This window comes from Limulus polyphemus, unplaced genomic scaffold, assembly GCF_000517525.1.
Source record: "Limulus polyphemus unplaced genomic scaffold, Limulus_polyphemus-2.1.2 Scaffold556, whole genome shotgun sequence".
NCBI classification, from domain to species: Eukaryota; Metazoa; Arthropoda; class Merostomata; order Xiphosura; family Limulidae; genus Limulus; species Limulus polyphemus.
The window spans coordinates 408,738-420,234 of record NW_013666166.1 but is presented as its reverse complement, the minus strand read 5'-3'; the positions used below and the strand labels follow the sequence as shown (position 1 = coordinate 420,234).

The window sequence follows — 11,497 nt, the reverse complement described above, 5'->3', positions numbered from 1 at the left end:
CCATTGGATTGGGAACAATTTAAATGACTATGAAGAAAAGTTCAATACAACAGACTGTGCTTGCAACAGATAAAAAACACCAGTTTCATGCTTTGTAATTTCAGTTGTATAGTTGCATACATCACTTAACGTTGTTAAAAAAATATATTAAGTTATACCATATTAATTATTGTAGTTGTTTCCTAGATCAGGTGCTCCTAAAATTTATTTAAAGAAATAAAAGGTTTAAAATTCACATTTATTTTTGGTCATACGTTTTCCGAGTACAAATCAAGCATTTGAATTTCTATTTTGTTACGTGTGAAGTACGTATGACAAAACATTTAGACATTGTAAATAAATACCATATTGATTAGAGACTGTGCTGCAGTCAAAAAAACTTTTCAATAAGCTGTGCAACATTTAATAATTTAAATATATAACTCTCTTTCCGCCCTGAAATGTTGACTCTTCATTCCCTTGTTTCATTCCTCAATCGTTGATGATTCATGGTATAAAATCCATGTTTCAGTGAGCTTCTTACGATTACTTTTCGATTGCGACTTGGCTACTTTCAAGCCATTGGACGGACTGGTAGACCAAAGTTTCGCCTTACTCTTAACGTCGCTCGAGGGTGTAAAAGTCCAGTTTGATTGTGTATCGCACTTTACAAAGCTTGTCCAAAAGTATTTTATCATGGTCAGTCACCGGAAGTTGGCGGACGCTTTTGTTTAATGGTAGATTAATGTTTATCTAAGTGCCACTAGTTACATTCTGATGACAAAAGTCTTAAATCTTCGACAGTGTCGCTCCAATTAGACAGACACCGACTATCATGGTTATTTCAAAGTAACGGAGATTGTTGATTTTACACGTTTTCTTGTCGACTATCCAAGATAAAACTATAGTTTTGCGTTTAAAAACCTTAAACAATTACCCAATACTTCACAAGATGTCTCTTTACATGCGCAAATAAATGGAATATCAAGAAATGAGCGAGTGGCTGAGAAAAGGAAATTATTCTAATAAGTTGCCAGTTAAAGCCATCTAAAAAATACTATTGGTTTTTGTCCTCGCTCGCCCCCTATTTCGGTATCCGTGCCTCAAAGTATTTTTCCTGTTTTAGAATAAGTGACTGATAGCGCCTCGCTGTGACCAATGAACAAACTAAATCGCTCACAGTTAGCTATTTCTTTCTACCATTTTATAGTACTGTGCCTAACCTACCATTTTCAAAATTAAAACGTCGACAGATTGGAATACAATCTTTTTTGTCCAGTACGTTTACACTCAGTATTGAGCTAAGTAATAAAAGGTTAGATTACAAAATAAAAAGGGAGTCCCAGTCCCATACGTCCATTTTTTTCAAAAAACATGGGACAAAACCAATCTTTTTTTTTCTTTGAATTGGCCTAACATGCATCACATTATATTAAAGGACGTTATTACTGTACGGTAGAATGATAATACCAAATAAAAAACAAAAAAAACGTTAGTTTATCATCAAGTCTATAACATGTCAAAGATAAAATTTACACCAGCATCTGAAGAATCAACGGACAAAAAAAGCCGATGAAGTCAACGAATGACGAAACACAGCAACACAGATGATATAAGACCAGTGTTTTTACTTTAAGACGTTGAAGGTCCACATCAAAGCGTCTCCATTTTATTCAATTTTTTTTTCTTTAACAAATCTTTGTGGCTGTATTTGTACTTGGGAATCGAACTGTTTAACATGGGACAAGGGGAAAAAAAAAGATCATTTAATCAGCTACGTATACGCATCTTAGCAGTTTGCCAGTAACATCTAAATCATACTTTCACAGTTCGTTTCAGGACAAAACAACTTTGAAAGAAAATATAGAGTATAATAGCTAATATACTAAAGCAAGTATATGAATTTTAAAGTATTCTGTTGAAAAAACAAACCAAAAAATTATTTGGGAAAAGTGTATTAACACTACAATCGAAGAGTTGATACAACTTGGTCAAATTCTGAAAATAAGTACATATCTTAATTTAAAATAACAAAATTTTCTCTCCATTTCGTACTCACGAAGAAGCTTTCTGCTGCACAGTAACATCATTTTATGAATAAATAAGACCTTCACTAAAACTACTTTAAACGTGTTTCGACTTTACTTTCTTGTTCTAGAATGTTCTGATTCTGGTAACCGATCAGACGTAAAAACGTGTTGAAGGTAATAACGAAGGTTGAAGCTCTTTTTGAGATGGTTGTTTGCAAGATAATTAAGTGCTAAATGACTCTTTTGTAAATAATTTTTTATGTGATAAAAAAACCTTGAAAATAAACAGACATTGTTGGTGTCCTCATTTTGCACTTAGTATAATCAAAGGAGCCTTTCTACACGCTGGAAAAAGTAATAAACATCCTATTAAGAATTTTGTATTCCTACCTGCAGTGTAAGAATGTTTTACTACCCTTAAGAACGATTTCCCTGTTTTAACCGTAACTTTCATTTCAAATTACATTTCGTAAATAGGTATTTTTAACTTGAACGAAACCTAATGCGACACACGAGTTAAACGGTCACAGCAGAGTTCCACGGGTTGGGAAAAATTACACAGGCCTGCGATGGTTTTATTGTTTTGAAATATTTACATGTTCTACAGTAATTCCTGTACGCTGAATCCGAAAATTAAAGCAATTTTTCTTCATCACGTACAGATTTTTCACAAAACGTCATATGAACTTTTACATAAGTGAATAACTTTCATTGAAATCGGGTCACATTTTGTTATGCTTAAAATGCTGACAACTACTGGCTATATATTTCTTTAGACCAATCGCGACGTGAGAGTCTTGTCGATCGTGAACAATAGTGACATGATAGTGATTGCACTCTGAGAGAAATGACATTATTTTCGTGCATGTCACACTCGCTCAGTCTAAAAGATATCCAGTATAAATGCCGTCCATTGTCCACTGTATTTTTTTGCTTTGTTTTGGATTTAACAAATAATACTTTTCGAATTGTTTCAACACCGTGTTCAGTCTCATTTCTTTAAACACAACGTACATTTCTTAACGTTCCTCCATCTATTGCTATCTTAGAGGTTATTAGTGAACCTGAGAATACCACAGTGTAAGTAAATATAACAGCAGAATTTGTATTTATATTACTCAACTTAGACGCATAATAATTTGTTGGAATGGCCGAGTCAACAGAGATAAGAAGAAAATAAAAAAATCGTTATTTTTAACAAACAACTTTTTATGTAACAATAAAACTTATGGAATAATGTTAACATTTCTGATATGTCTAGATGTTATATACAAGTACTTTCTTCTTCATTACTTTGTCATTCAAAAGTGCTTTATCAGAAGATAGTGTGATACGAGTAAAAAAGGAAACGTTATTGCTACTTAACTTCATAGTGTGCTATAACTCTTAATATTCGTATTTGAATTCAGTGAAAAACTAATCAGGGCCAAAATTACAATTACACGAAAAAATGTAAATCATCGCTCCGTTTAGTTTCATTGAATTCAAACATTAAATAATTTTCCCATTTCCAATATGCTTTCACTTATTTCCATCATTGATCTCAAAATTATAAATTATTTGCGGATTTTTTCCAGGCAAAGAACACATTCATAAATCCACAAATTTAATTGATTATTAATTATTACAACAGATGCTGGTACTGCTTTTGAAGAACAATAAATAAATACGCTTTCATTTATTTAGATTATATAAGTGTGGCTTTTATACTATATTTCAACACTTATTATTGAATCTACTTTAATATTCGAATTATTAATTATCACGAGGTAACCTACGAACATGATATTGTCACATATATACCACATTAAATAAAACATTTGATAACTTTACTTTGTTACAAATACCTAATAAAAAAAATATTAAAAAAAAAAAACATTAATTAATCGGCAATTGTTGTTAATTCAGGAAAGATATATATATTTCAAACTTCAAAGTGCCCAATTAAAAAAACAAAAACAAAACGTGCGTGAGCGCTCAACATCCTGCAGTAAATGAATTTCAGTTTTGATTAAACCAAAACGTTTTCCGGTTTGACTACGGTTAGCGATAGGCGAAACATTTGTGAGTTACTTTCTTGTTGTATTAATTAGAAGTTCATCTTTATTATGTAAACGTATATACGTGGAAGAAGTCTAGAAAATACAAATATATTATTGTCTTATCTTTTCTCTGCTCTTTAATATCACAAGTAGGCGTTGCAAAAATTCAATCCAAAATTAAAATTTATTGCAGCAGCTGCGCTAAACGATGCGCGCGCGCGCACGCACACACAGTAAAGTAAGTTCAACATTAAATACTATATCCATTTACACAACACATTTAGATTTGCAGCTTTCCCAGCACTAACTATACATTTGATAGCAGAACAAACTACGCCATATATACGGCTGTCATTCACGTAAGAATGTACGACAGACAACTGAAGACAGGCATACGTTTTAAATCCAACATTACAGTTCATATTACGAGGAGTAAATGCGTGTTTATCGTCATATTCTCGATGTACTTATTTGCTTCTTTCAGATATCCATTTGACGGACAGTTCAACTGAAAAAAAGACCCGACTTATATGAACGGGAACATTTTAAAACATATACCCGCAGGTTTATGATGAAGGAGGCGTTTTTATTGTCATGCTGGAAAAAATGAAACGAAAAAATGCAAATGAAATTCTATACAGCTCAATGTCATCGTTCGAGTAAAACCTCGTCTTTATACAAGTATTTCCAATAACTTAAATACAGTCGCATTGCTTTGGATTTTCTGAGATTAGGTTAGCTTAGAAACAAGCGATCATTTTAAAATATTTCTGGTTTTGATATTGTATTTTTTCAAAGGATTTGCGCGACGATGCTAGAGAGGATACTGCGATGAGTAAATGAAAATTTCTGAGGTTTATAACTTGAAAACGCATTGGATTACATTAATAAAAATATAATCTTGATAGGCGCATAGCTGCTAAATTACGATATGGATAACTGAATTTAGTTTTAACAAATTGCTCCGAGCATTATAGTGGCATTTAATACGGTGCAAATTTGTGATTAGTAAATCTTTGATGTGCTACTTATTTTCTACCCCTTGTTTGAACATAAAACTTTTCACAGTTTTTCATTTATTCAGATGTACGTGTGGTTTTCACGTAACACGTTGTTAAAGAAACTCGTCAAGTTCCTTTCGTTCTAGCTACTTATTGTTCTGTGTCATTCATTACATAACATATCCTACTTTGCTTTCACTCATTTAAAGTATCCCTTTGTCTTCTTGTGGGAAATATTTCTACAAGGTTGTAGGCACTGTATACATTGCCATAGCGACCTTTTCCACTGGTGATGTCTATATAAAAGCTACAACCTTCCTAATGATCAATGGGATTGACCAACAATTATGTGGTTAGCGCAGGTCACTCTGAGAAAGTGTGACGTTATAGTTTTAAGTATCTACTGTGATGTTTTCTCGTAGGAAACAGTTTGGACAATTTAAGAGATTCTACAGAATTTAACTCTCAAACATAATTAACACGCCCAAAGAGATTTTAGCTATTAAACGCATCGATCCGTCTAAAATAGGCATAATGTTGTTTGTATTAAATAAAGATTGTTTTCATTCTGCGTTTCACTTTTATGTCTAGTTTTTCACTTTCACAAACTCTGCCAGTTTCAGAGAATTCAGAAATATTTTGCAATATACATCTTGATCGAATCTCCTGTTATTCTGCCAACATACCTTATTCACTCTTCGGAGAAACAAGTTTTACTTGCGAATACCACACAATCAGTTACTGGTTCTGGTTATAAATATGAGAAACGATACACTAATATACATGTAACACGAAAATTGCAAACGATACGCTACTATACGTTTTGTTGTCGCAAAGTTACATAATGGGTTATCTGCGCTCTGCCCACCACACAGAATCGAATCCCGGACTTTAGCTTGTAACTCTGCAGGCTTACCGCTGATCCACAAGGAGGCGTTCATATATGTAATATGTAAACAAAATTTCTACAATTATCTTACAGGATTCAACTCCTGCGACTCCAGATTAGCATGCCTTTACGTACAGAATTTGGAATAGCTTTTTGACCAGTGGGTAGAACTGTACACTACACATGCTTTAAGTAACCTAACTTCATTAATACCATTAAAAATAAGTAGATATGTAAAAGATTTGAAACGGCCAATCTATTTACACTAACAATAAAAAATAAAGAACCAAAATTTAGTTTACTTGCAAACTACCAGGAATCAGAATTGAAATTATTGGTACGATATTGCTTCACATATGTGCTACGAGAGTAAAAATCCACAAAATATTAGACATTTATCAGTTATAAATATAGATTTGTACTGTAACATTTTAAAATTTAATTAAAATTATGTAAATTTCTGTACAAAAGTTACTGATTGCATTTTCACACATTTCACACTGCCAATAATGAATCAGATTTGTTAAATTTCGCGCAAAGCTATATGAGAGTTATATGAGCTAGCTGTCCCCAATTTGACAGTGATAGACTAGATGAAAGGCAACTAGTTAACATCACCCACCGCCAACTCTTGGGTTACTCCTAACTAGAAGGATTGACAGTCAAGTTATAACACCCCCTAGGTTGGAAAGGCGAGCATGTTCGGGAGGAGATTCGAACACCACCTGCAGATTGTGAGTCAAGCGTCCTAACCATCATGGCCATGCCAGGCCCATTGAAATTGAGTACAATTCTTGATGAAACACAAGTCTCAACTGCCGGAGAATATACGAGATATTTCCATTTTACTTTGATTTTCATTAAACGAATATCTCGTGCAGTGACTCCTTTTCCAATTCCTATAATTTCTGTTTTAACTTCAAAACAAAAGATAAAACTTGGAATTAAATCACTTTCGAAACATTTTTTTTTCTCTTTTTTCCTCTGGCATGAGTCATGCCCGGTTTAACCCCATAGGGGAAAGACCACACAAGTGGGCCATGAAGCTTTATAGCTGAAAGTGAAAATTATAGCGTCAACAAGGTGTGACGTAAACATATTCAATTACACAGTACAGCTGGGGCTACAAATACTATATAACTACAATAATAATACTCCTTCGCTATAGGATAAAAATACAGAAAATAACAAAAGGAAGGAGTAACATCCAATCAGCGGAGCATAATATTATTACATATGGAAAAATATACTTACACAAAATTTTCAAATAAGAATGATGAAACAAGGTTTTTGGTCTTCTTGAAACTAAAATATCATGAAAACATGCATCATTTTCATGAAATTATATATGCGGCATATATTTTTTTTGTTATATTTATGTACGATGCCTAAAAATGCTAACAGCCATGAAAGCCTAAACCGAACCATCCAATCATCAGCCTACCATGATACTTTTATCTAAAGTTATTCTCATGTTATAATTATTTAATTTTGTATACAATAACTAAGAAGAAATGAAGTTTGAAATCTCATAATGTCCTACATGCTCTAAATGTAATGATTCTTCAATCAAATCCAGCTATGGACAGCGTGAAACGAAAAATACTTTGCAAAAATTTCTATTAAATGAAGTGATAAATCACGAAAAGGGAAAAAAAGTACCAGTTTTCCTGACTACGAAAGCTCTTGGACACATCTATCACACGTTTACTTGTGACGTCTCACATATGAGTGACGTCAGCAAATGATTAAATCAACCACGGATAACCCACAGTGCAGCTTGAGAATACTTAAAAAATGTATATTGTATAAAGTTCAACTTCGCCGACAAAACCTTCAATTACTTTTCCGTAGAATGGTTCAGACTTTCAGAAAAAGTATAATTCTAATGCGAAATAACATAATACGCGAAGGACGTTTATAAATCGAACTTACTGTTGGAATGGAGTGTGAAAGAGCTAATAATGACAAATGAAATCTAAGCTCGTCGCTGATGACACACACACACACAATTGTATGTATTTATGTTCGTATTTCAAGAGACAATTATATGAACTAAGGTTTCGTTCCTACTAAGTTAAACTGAAATGTAGTCTGTGCAGGGCTGAAGATGCAAATATAAGACTACGAAACGGATTCCTCAAATACGTAGCACAGAGAAGTACGAGGATGCAAAACATTTAATAAATAATGTTACACTGGATTTATATTTTGCATGTTCATTTTCGAATAACAGACAGATAGATGAAAACGCAAACTTAGACAATTGTTTTTTCACGTTGGAAACAAGGCGACACTTTCAAAATGATAATTGGACTTCAGTCTTAGCCATTCGTAGATTTATCACAATAAATATAAAAGCCCAGTCCAAAACGTTTTGACTGAAGTTTACATGTTGTTTATTTAATAACAATAAATAATAGAAATACTACTTATATAAATCTTTCAATATTAAACAACCAGCTAACCACAATCACCTAAGCTACGAAGAGTGGCCTAACTATATAAGATACCCCCCCCCCCCGCATGAAAACTAATTGGGCCCCTACAATTATTCCCCTTGTCGGTAATTCTTAAGTTCGTCAGACCCTTGGGGCCCCCTTTTGGCAACCCCCTCCGCAATTGCAGGGGCTGCGGGAGCATACGTACGTATTAATTAATCTTACTAGTTAGACGTCATACGAATTTATCCATTCATAACGGAATAATTAAGATTCAAACTAAACTAAGTTATTTAAGTAAACTTTAGTATAAAACTATTGAAAATGGCTTATGTTAAGCAAAAATAGAAAACGTCTACCATTGCTCTTATCGTCTTATAAAACGTGAATTAATTCACCATTACTGCATCTAATTTACTACTTATATAAAACTATCTTTCCTTACGCTTTTCAACAAAAACGCAATATTGCACACCATTTACACCTGAAACCTTAACTTCGCAAATGGACCTGTATATTAATACAACTGATATTAACCAGAAAATATCCAGCTTATGATTTTCCAACTCTGCGTTTTTTTGCTTTACAACTATATGCAAGGCTGTTATTGGACTTCACAGTTATACCAATGGCAACATTTGGCATGCCACGTTTCGATGCACCGCAAACGGACTCGAAATTATACAGAAGTTTACTTTAATACCGTCTTCAGGTATCCCAATGTGTATTTAGGATTTCTTTAAATAAATCCCGTTTGCTGCCTACACATCGTAGCTGGACATGCTCAAGCTTGGACAGTTGTGTAGTATTAACTTACCAATATTAACTGACAGATTGAGGTTTCGCATCAATTATGCTTTCTGTTCCTACGCGCAAATTCGGTGGCTTCAACTGTTTTACAGAATTTATTATTCAGATTTACTGTCTGTATGCGTTACATCCGTCATTTATCAACACATTGTGTGTGTATATCACATCATAGTATTATATTCCTTTTTAAAGTGGACAGAGATACATAAACCTCAGTGATTTTGATACGCGATTCTATAACTTTTAAATTCGATGTTGTTGGTTGGCTGGCTGTTGAGAAAAGTTAACATGTTTAAAATTTATATTTATTATATTGTGCTATATAATTAAAACATAGTTTGTTTTTCTTTTAATGTTGCCATATACACTACGAGCGAAAACGAGAATGACTAAAAAAAACAAACTTGGATTATAATGGGTCTAATGGGTTTCGTTTTATTACAATAAATAGAACTGAATATTTGTACCTTGCGATCTGGAAGACTTGTAGTGAATGGCTGTCTCCATTATTTTCATTTTAATTATGTTTTACGAAACAAGAGCGACTTGCTACGACAGTTATACTAATCAATATCTCTTTCGCGGACCACAACTTACAAGGTAATCCACATATCCAGAAGTTTAATACTCACATCTTCATATTACACAGTTCACAAAACATTACATTTGAGAGAACTAAACGCAATTGTACCACATGTGACAGCTTACGCACAATGCCCGCGCTATGAGAAATCACTAGTTTACTCATTCGTATGTATCTCTCTTACTACAGGTTTATGAACTGTTATCATCGTGCTCATGAAAAACAAATAACGGACTGTGTTCAAAATCAACAAGCAAAACTAATCAGGAAAGAAGAATTTCCAGTACGATGATTTTGAGATATGTTGGGAGTTATGGGACTGTGACAAATCGTCTATAACCAAAGTTCCGTAAATACACACACACACATCGCATATGGACGCTAACACATACACATACAAGCTCAACATTTCACAGTACGGACCTCGACTCAAGCTCAAACAGTTGTGTATTAGCTTACCAATATTAAATGGCAGTTTGCATCAACAACATTTCATAGTACTGACCTCGATTCAAGCTCAAACAGTTGTGTATTAACTTACCAATATTAAATGGCAGTTTGAAAGTTTGCATCAACAACATTTCACAGTACTGACCTCGACTCAAGCTCAAACAGTTGTGTATTAGCTTACCAATATTAAATGGCAGTTTGCATCAACAATATTTCACTTTCAGTGTCTTCAACTATTTTACAGAATTTATTATAAGATTTACTGTCTGTATACGTTACTTTGTCATTTATTAACACATCGTGTGTGTGTGTGTGTGTGTGTGTGTGTGTGTATTACATCACCACACTACGTGACAGAATTCTTGATATGTTTTTCTAAACGATAAATTTTATTTAAAACAACGTTAAAATATTATTTAAGTATGTATCATGTGTAAACTGTGTTTACAAAAATACAGAATACAAAACAGCAATGAGGTCGGTAACTTAATATACGGAAACCACTGACATCATACATGTAGACATAAACCAGATCAATTAAATCATATACATTGAACCATGAGAGGCCAATGACGTGTGAAGAGCAAACACGCACAATGTTTTTTTATATAACACACACACACATACACACATCGGTTGAAGAAAAACAAGAGTTAAAACCAAGCATTATTTAAACTTCCGTCGTACGGTTTACACAAACCTTTTGATTATTATTTCATGAAATAGGCACTATTCCAAAATGCCTCCCACTTCCTGCTCTGTTAAACCACCTCTGAAGGTGTGGTGGGCATTTTGCTTCCTTATAACGCCCAGAAAGCGGGAAGACCCAAGCAATAAAATACGAAGAAGTCGGTTAAGGTCATAAGGTCGGTTTCTTTTTGTCTGTATCTTCTACCCATCTACGGATCTTAAGAGCATACACATTACGTGATCACGCAATGTAGCCAAGTGTTGTTTTTTTTTCGTAATAAGCAAATCAGACGCCCATCCGAAAAGTCAAGCATGCTCTTAAACTTCAAATGGTTAGAAAAGGGTACGTGCATGGACTGAAAAATATACTGGTTTACCTTACAGTCATCAGGTATTCCAAGGTGTACTTATACAAGTCATGTTTACAGCCTACACATCGTGTGTGTGTGTGTGTGTGTGTGTGTGTGTGTGTGTGTGTGTGTGTAGTATATATAATATATATTCTACACGTATATTACGTTCTTCGTTACTAGAACTACTTACAACTCGTTAAGGTTAATAGTGTATGTATTAGTAACGTAC

The 11,497-nt window shown here is 33.7% G+C and overlaps 1 protein-coding gene across 3 annotated transcripts in view; it reads right to left on the bottom strand.

Moving 5' to 3' along the window:
- LOC106459086 (LARGE xylosyl- and glucuronyltransferase 1-like) overlaps positions 1 to 11,497 on the bottom strand; it is a 138,568-nt gene that overhangs the window by 42,778 nt on the left and 84,293 nt on the right. The window contains exon 1 of one of the 3 annotated variants that reach the window (XM_022385502.1): positions 6,564 to 6,581. The exons of the other annotated variants lie outside the window; for them this stretch is intronic. The gene's annotated coding sequence lies outside the window, so the exon portion shown is untranslated. Of the gene's footprint in view, positions 1 to 6,563; positions 6,582 to 11,497 lie in introns of those variants that run through there. 3 annotated transcript variants of the gene reach the window in all.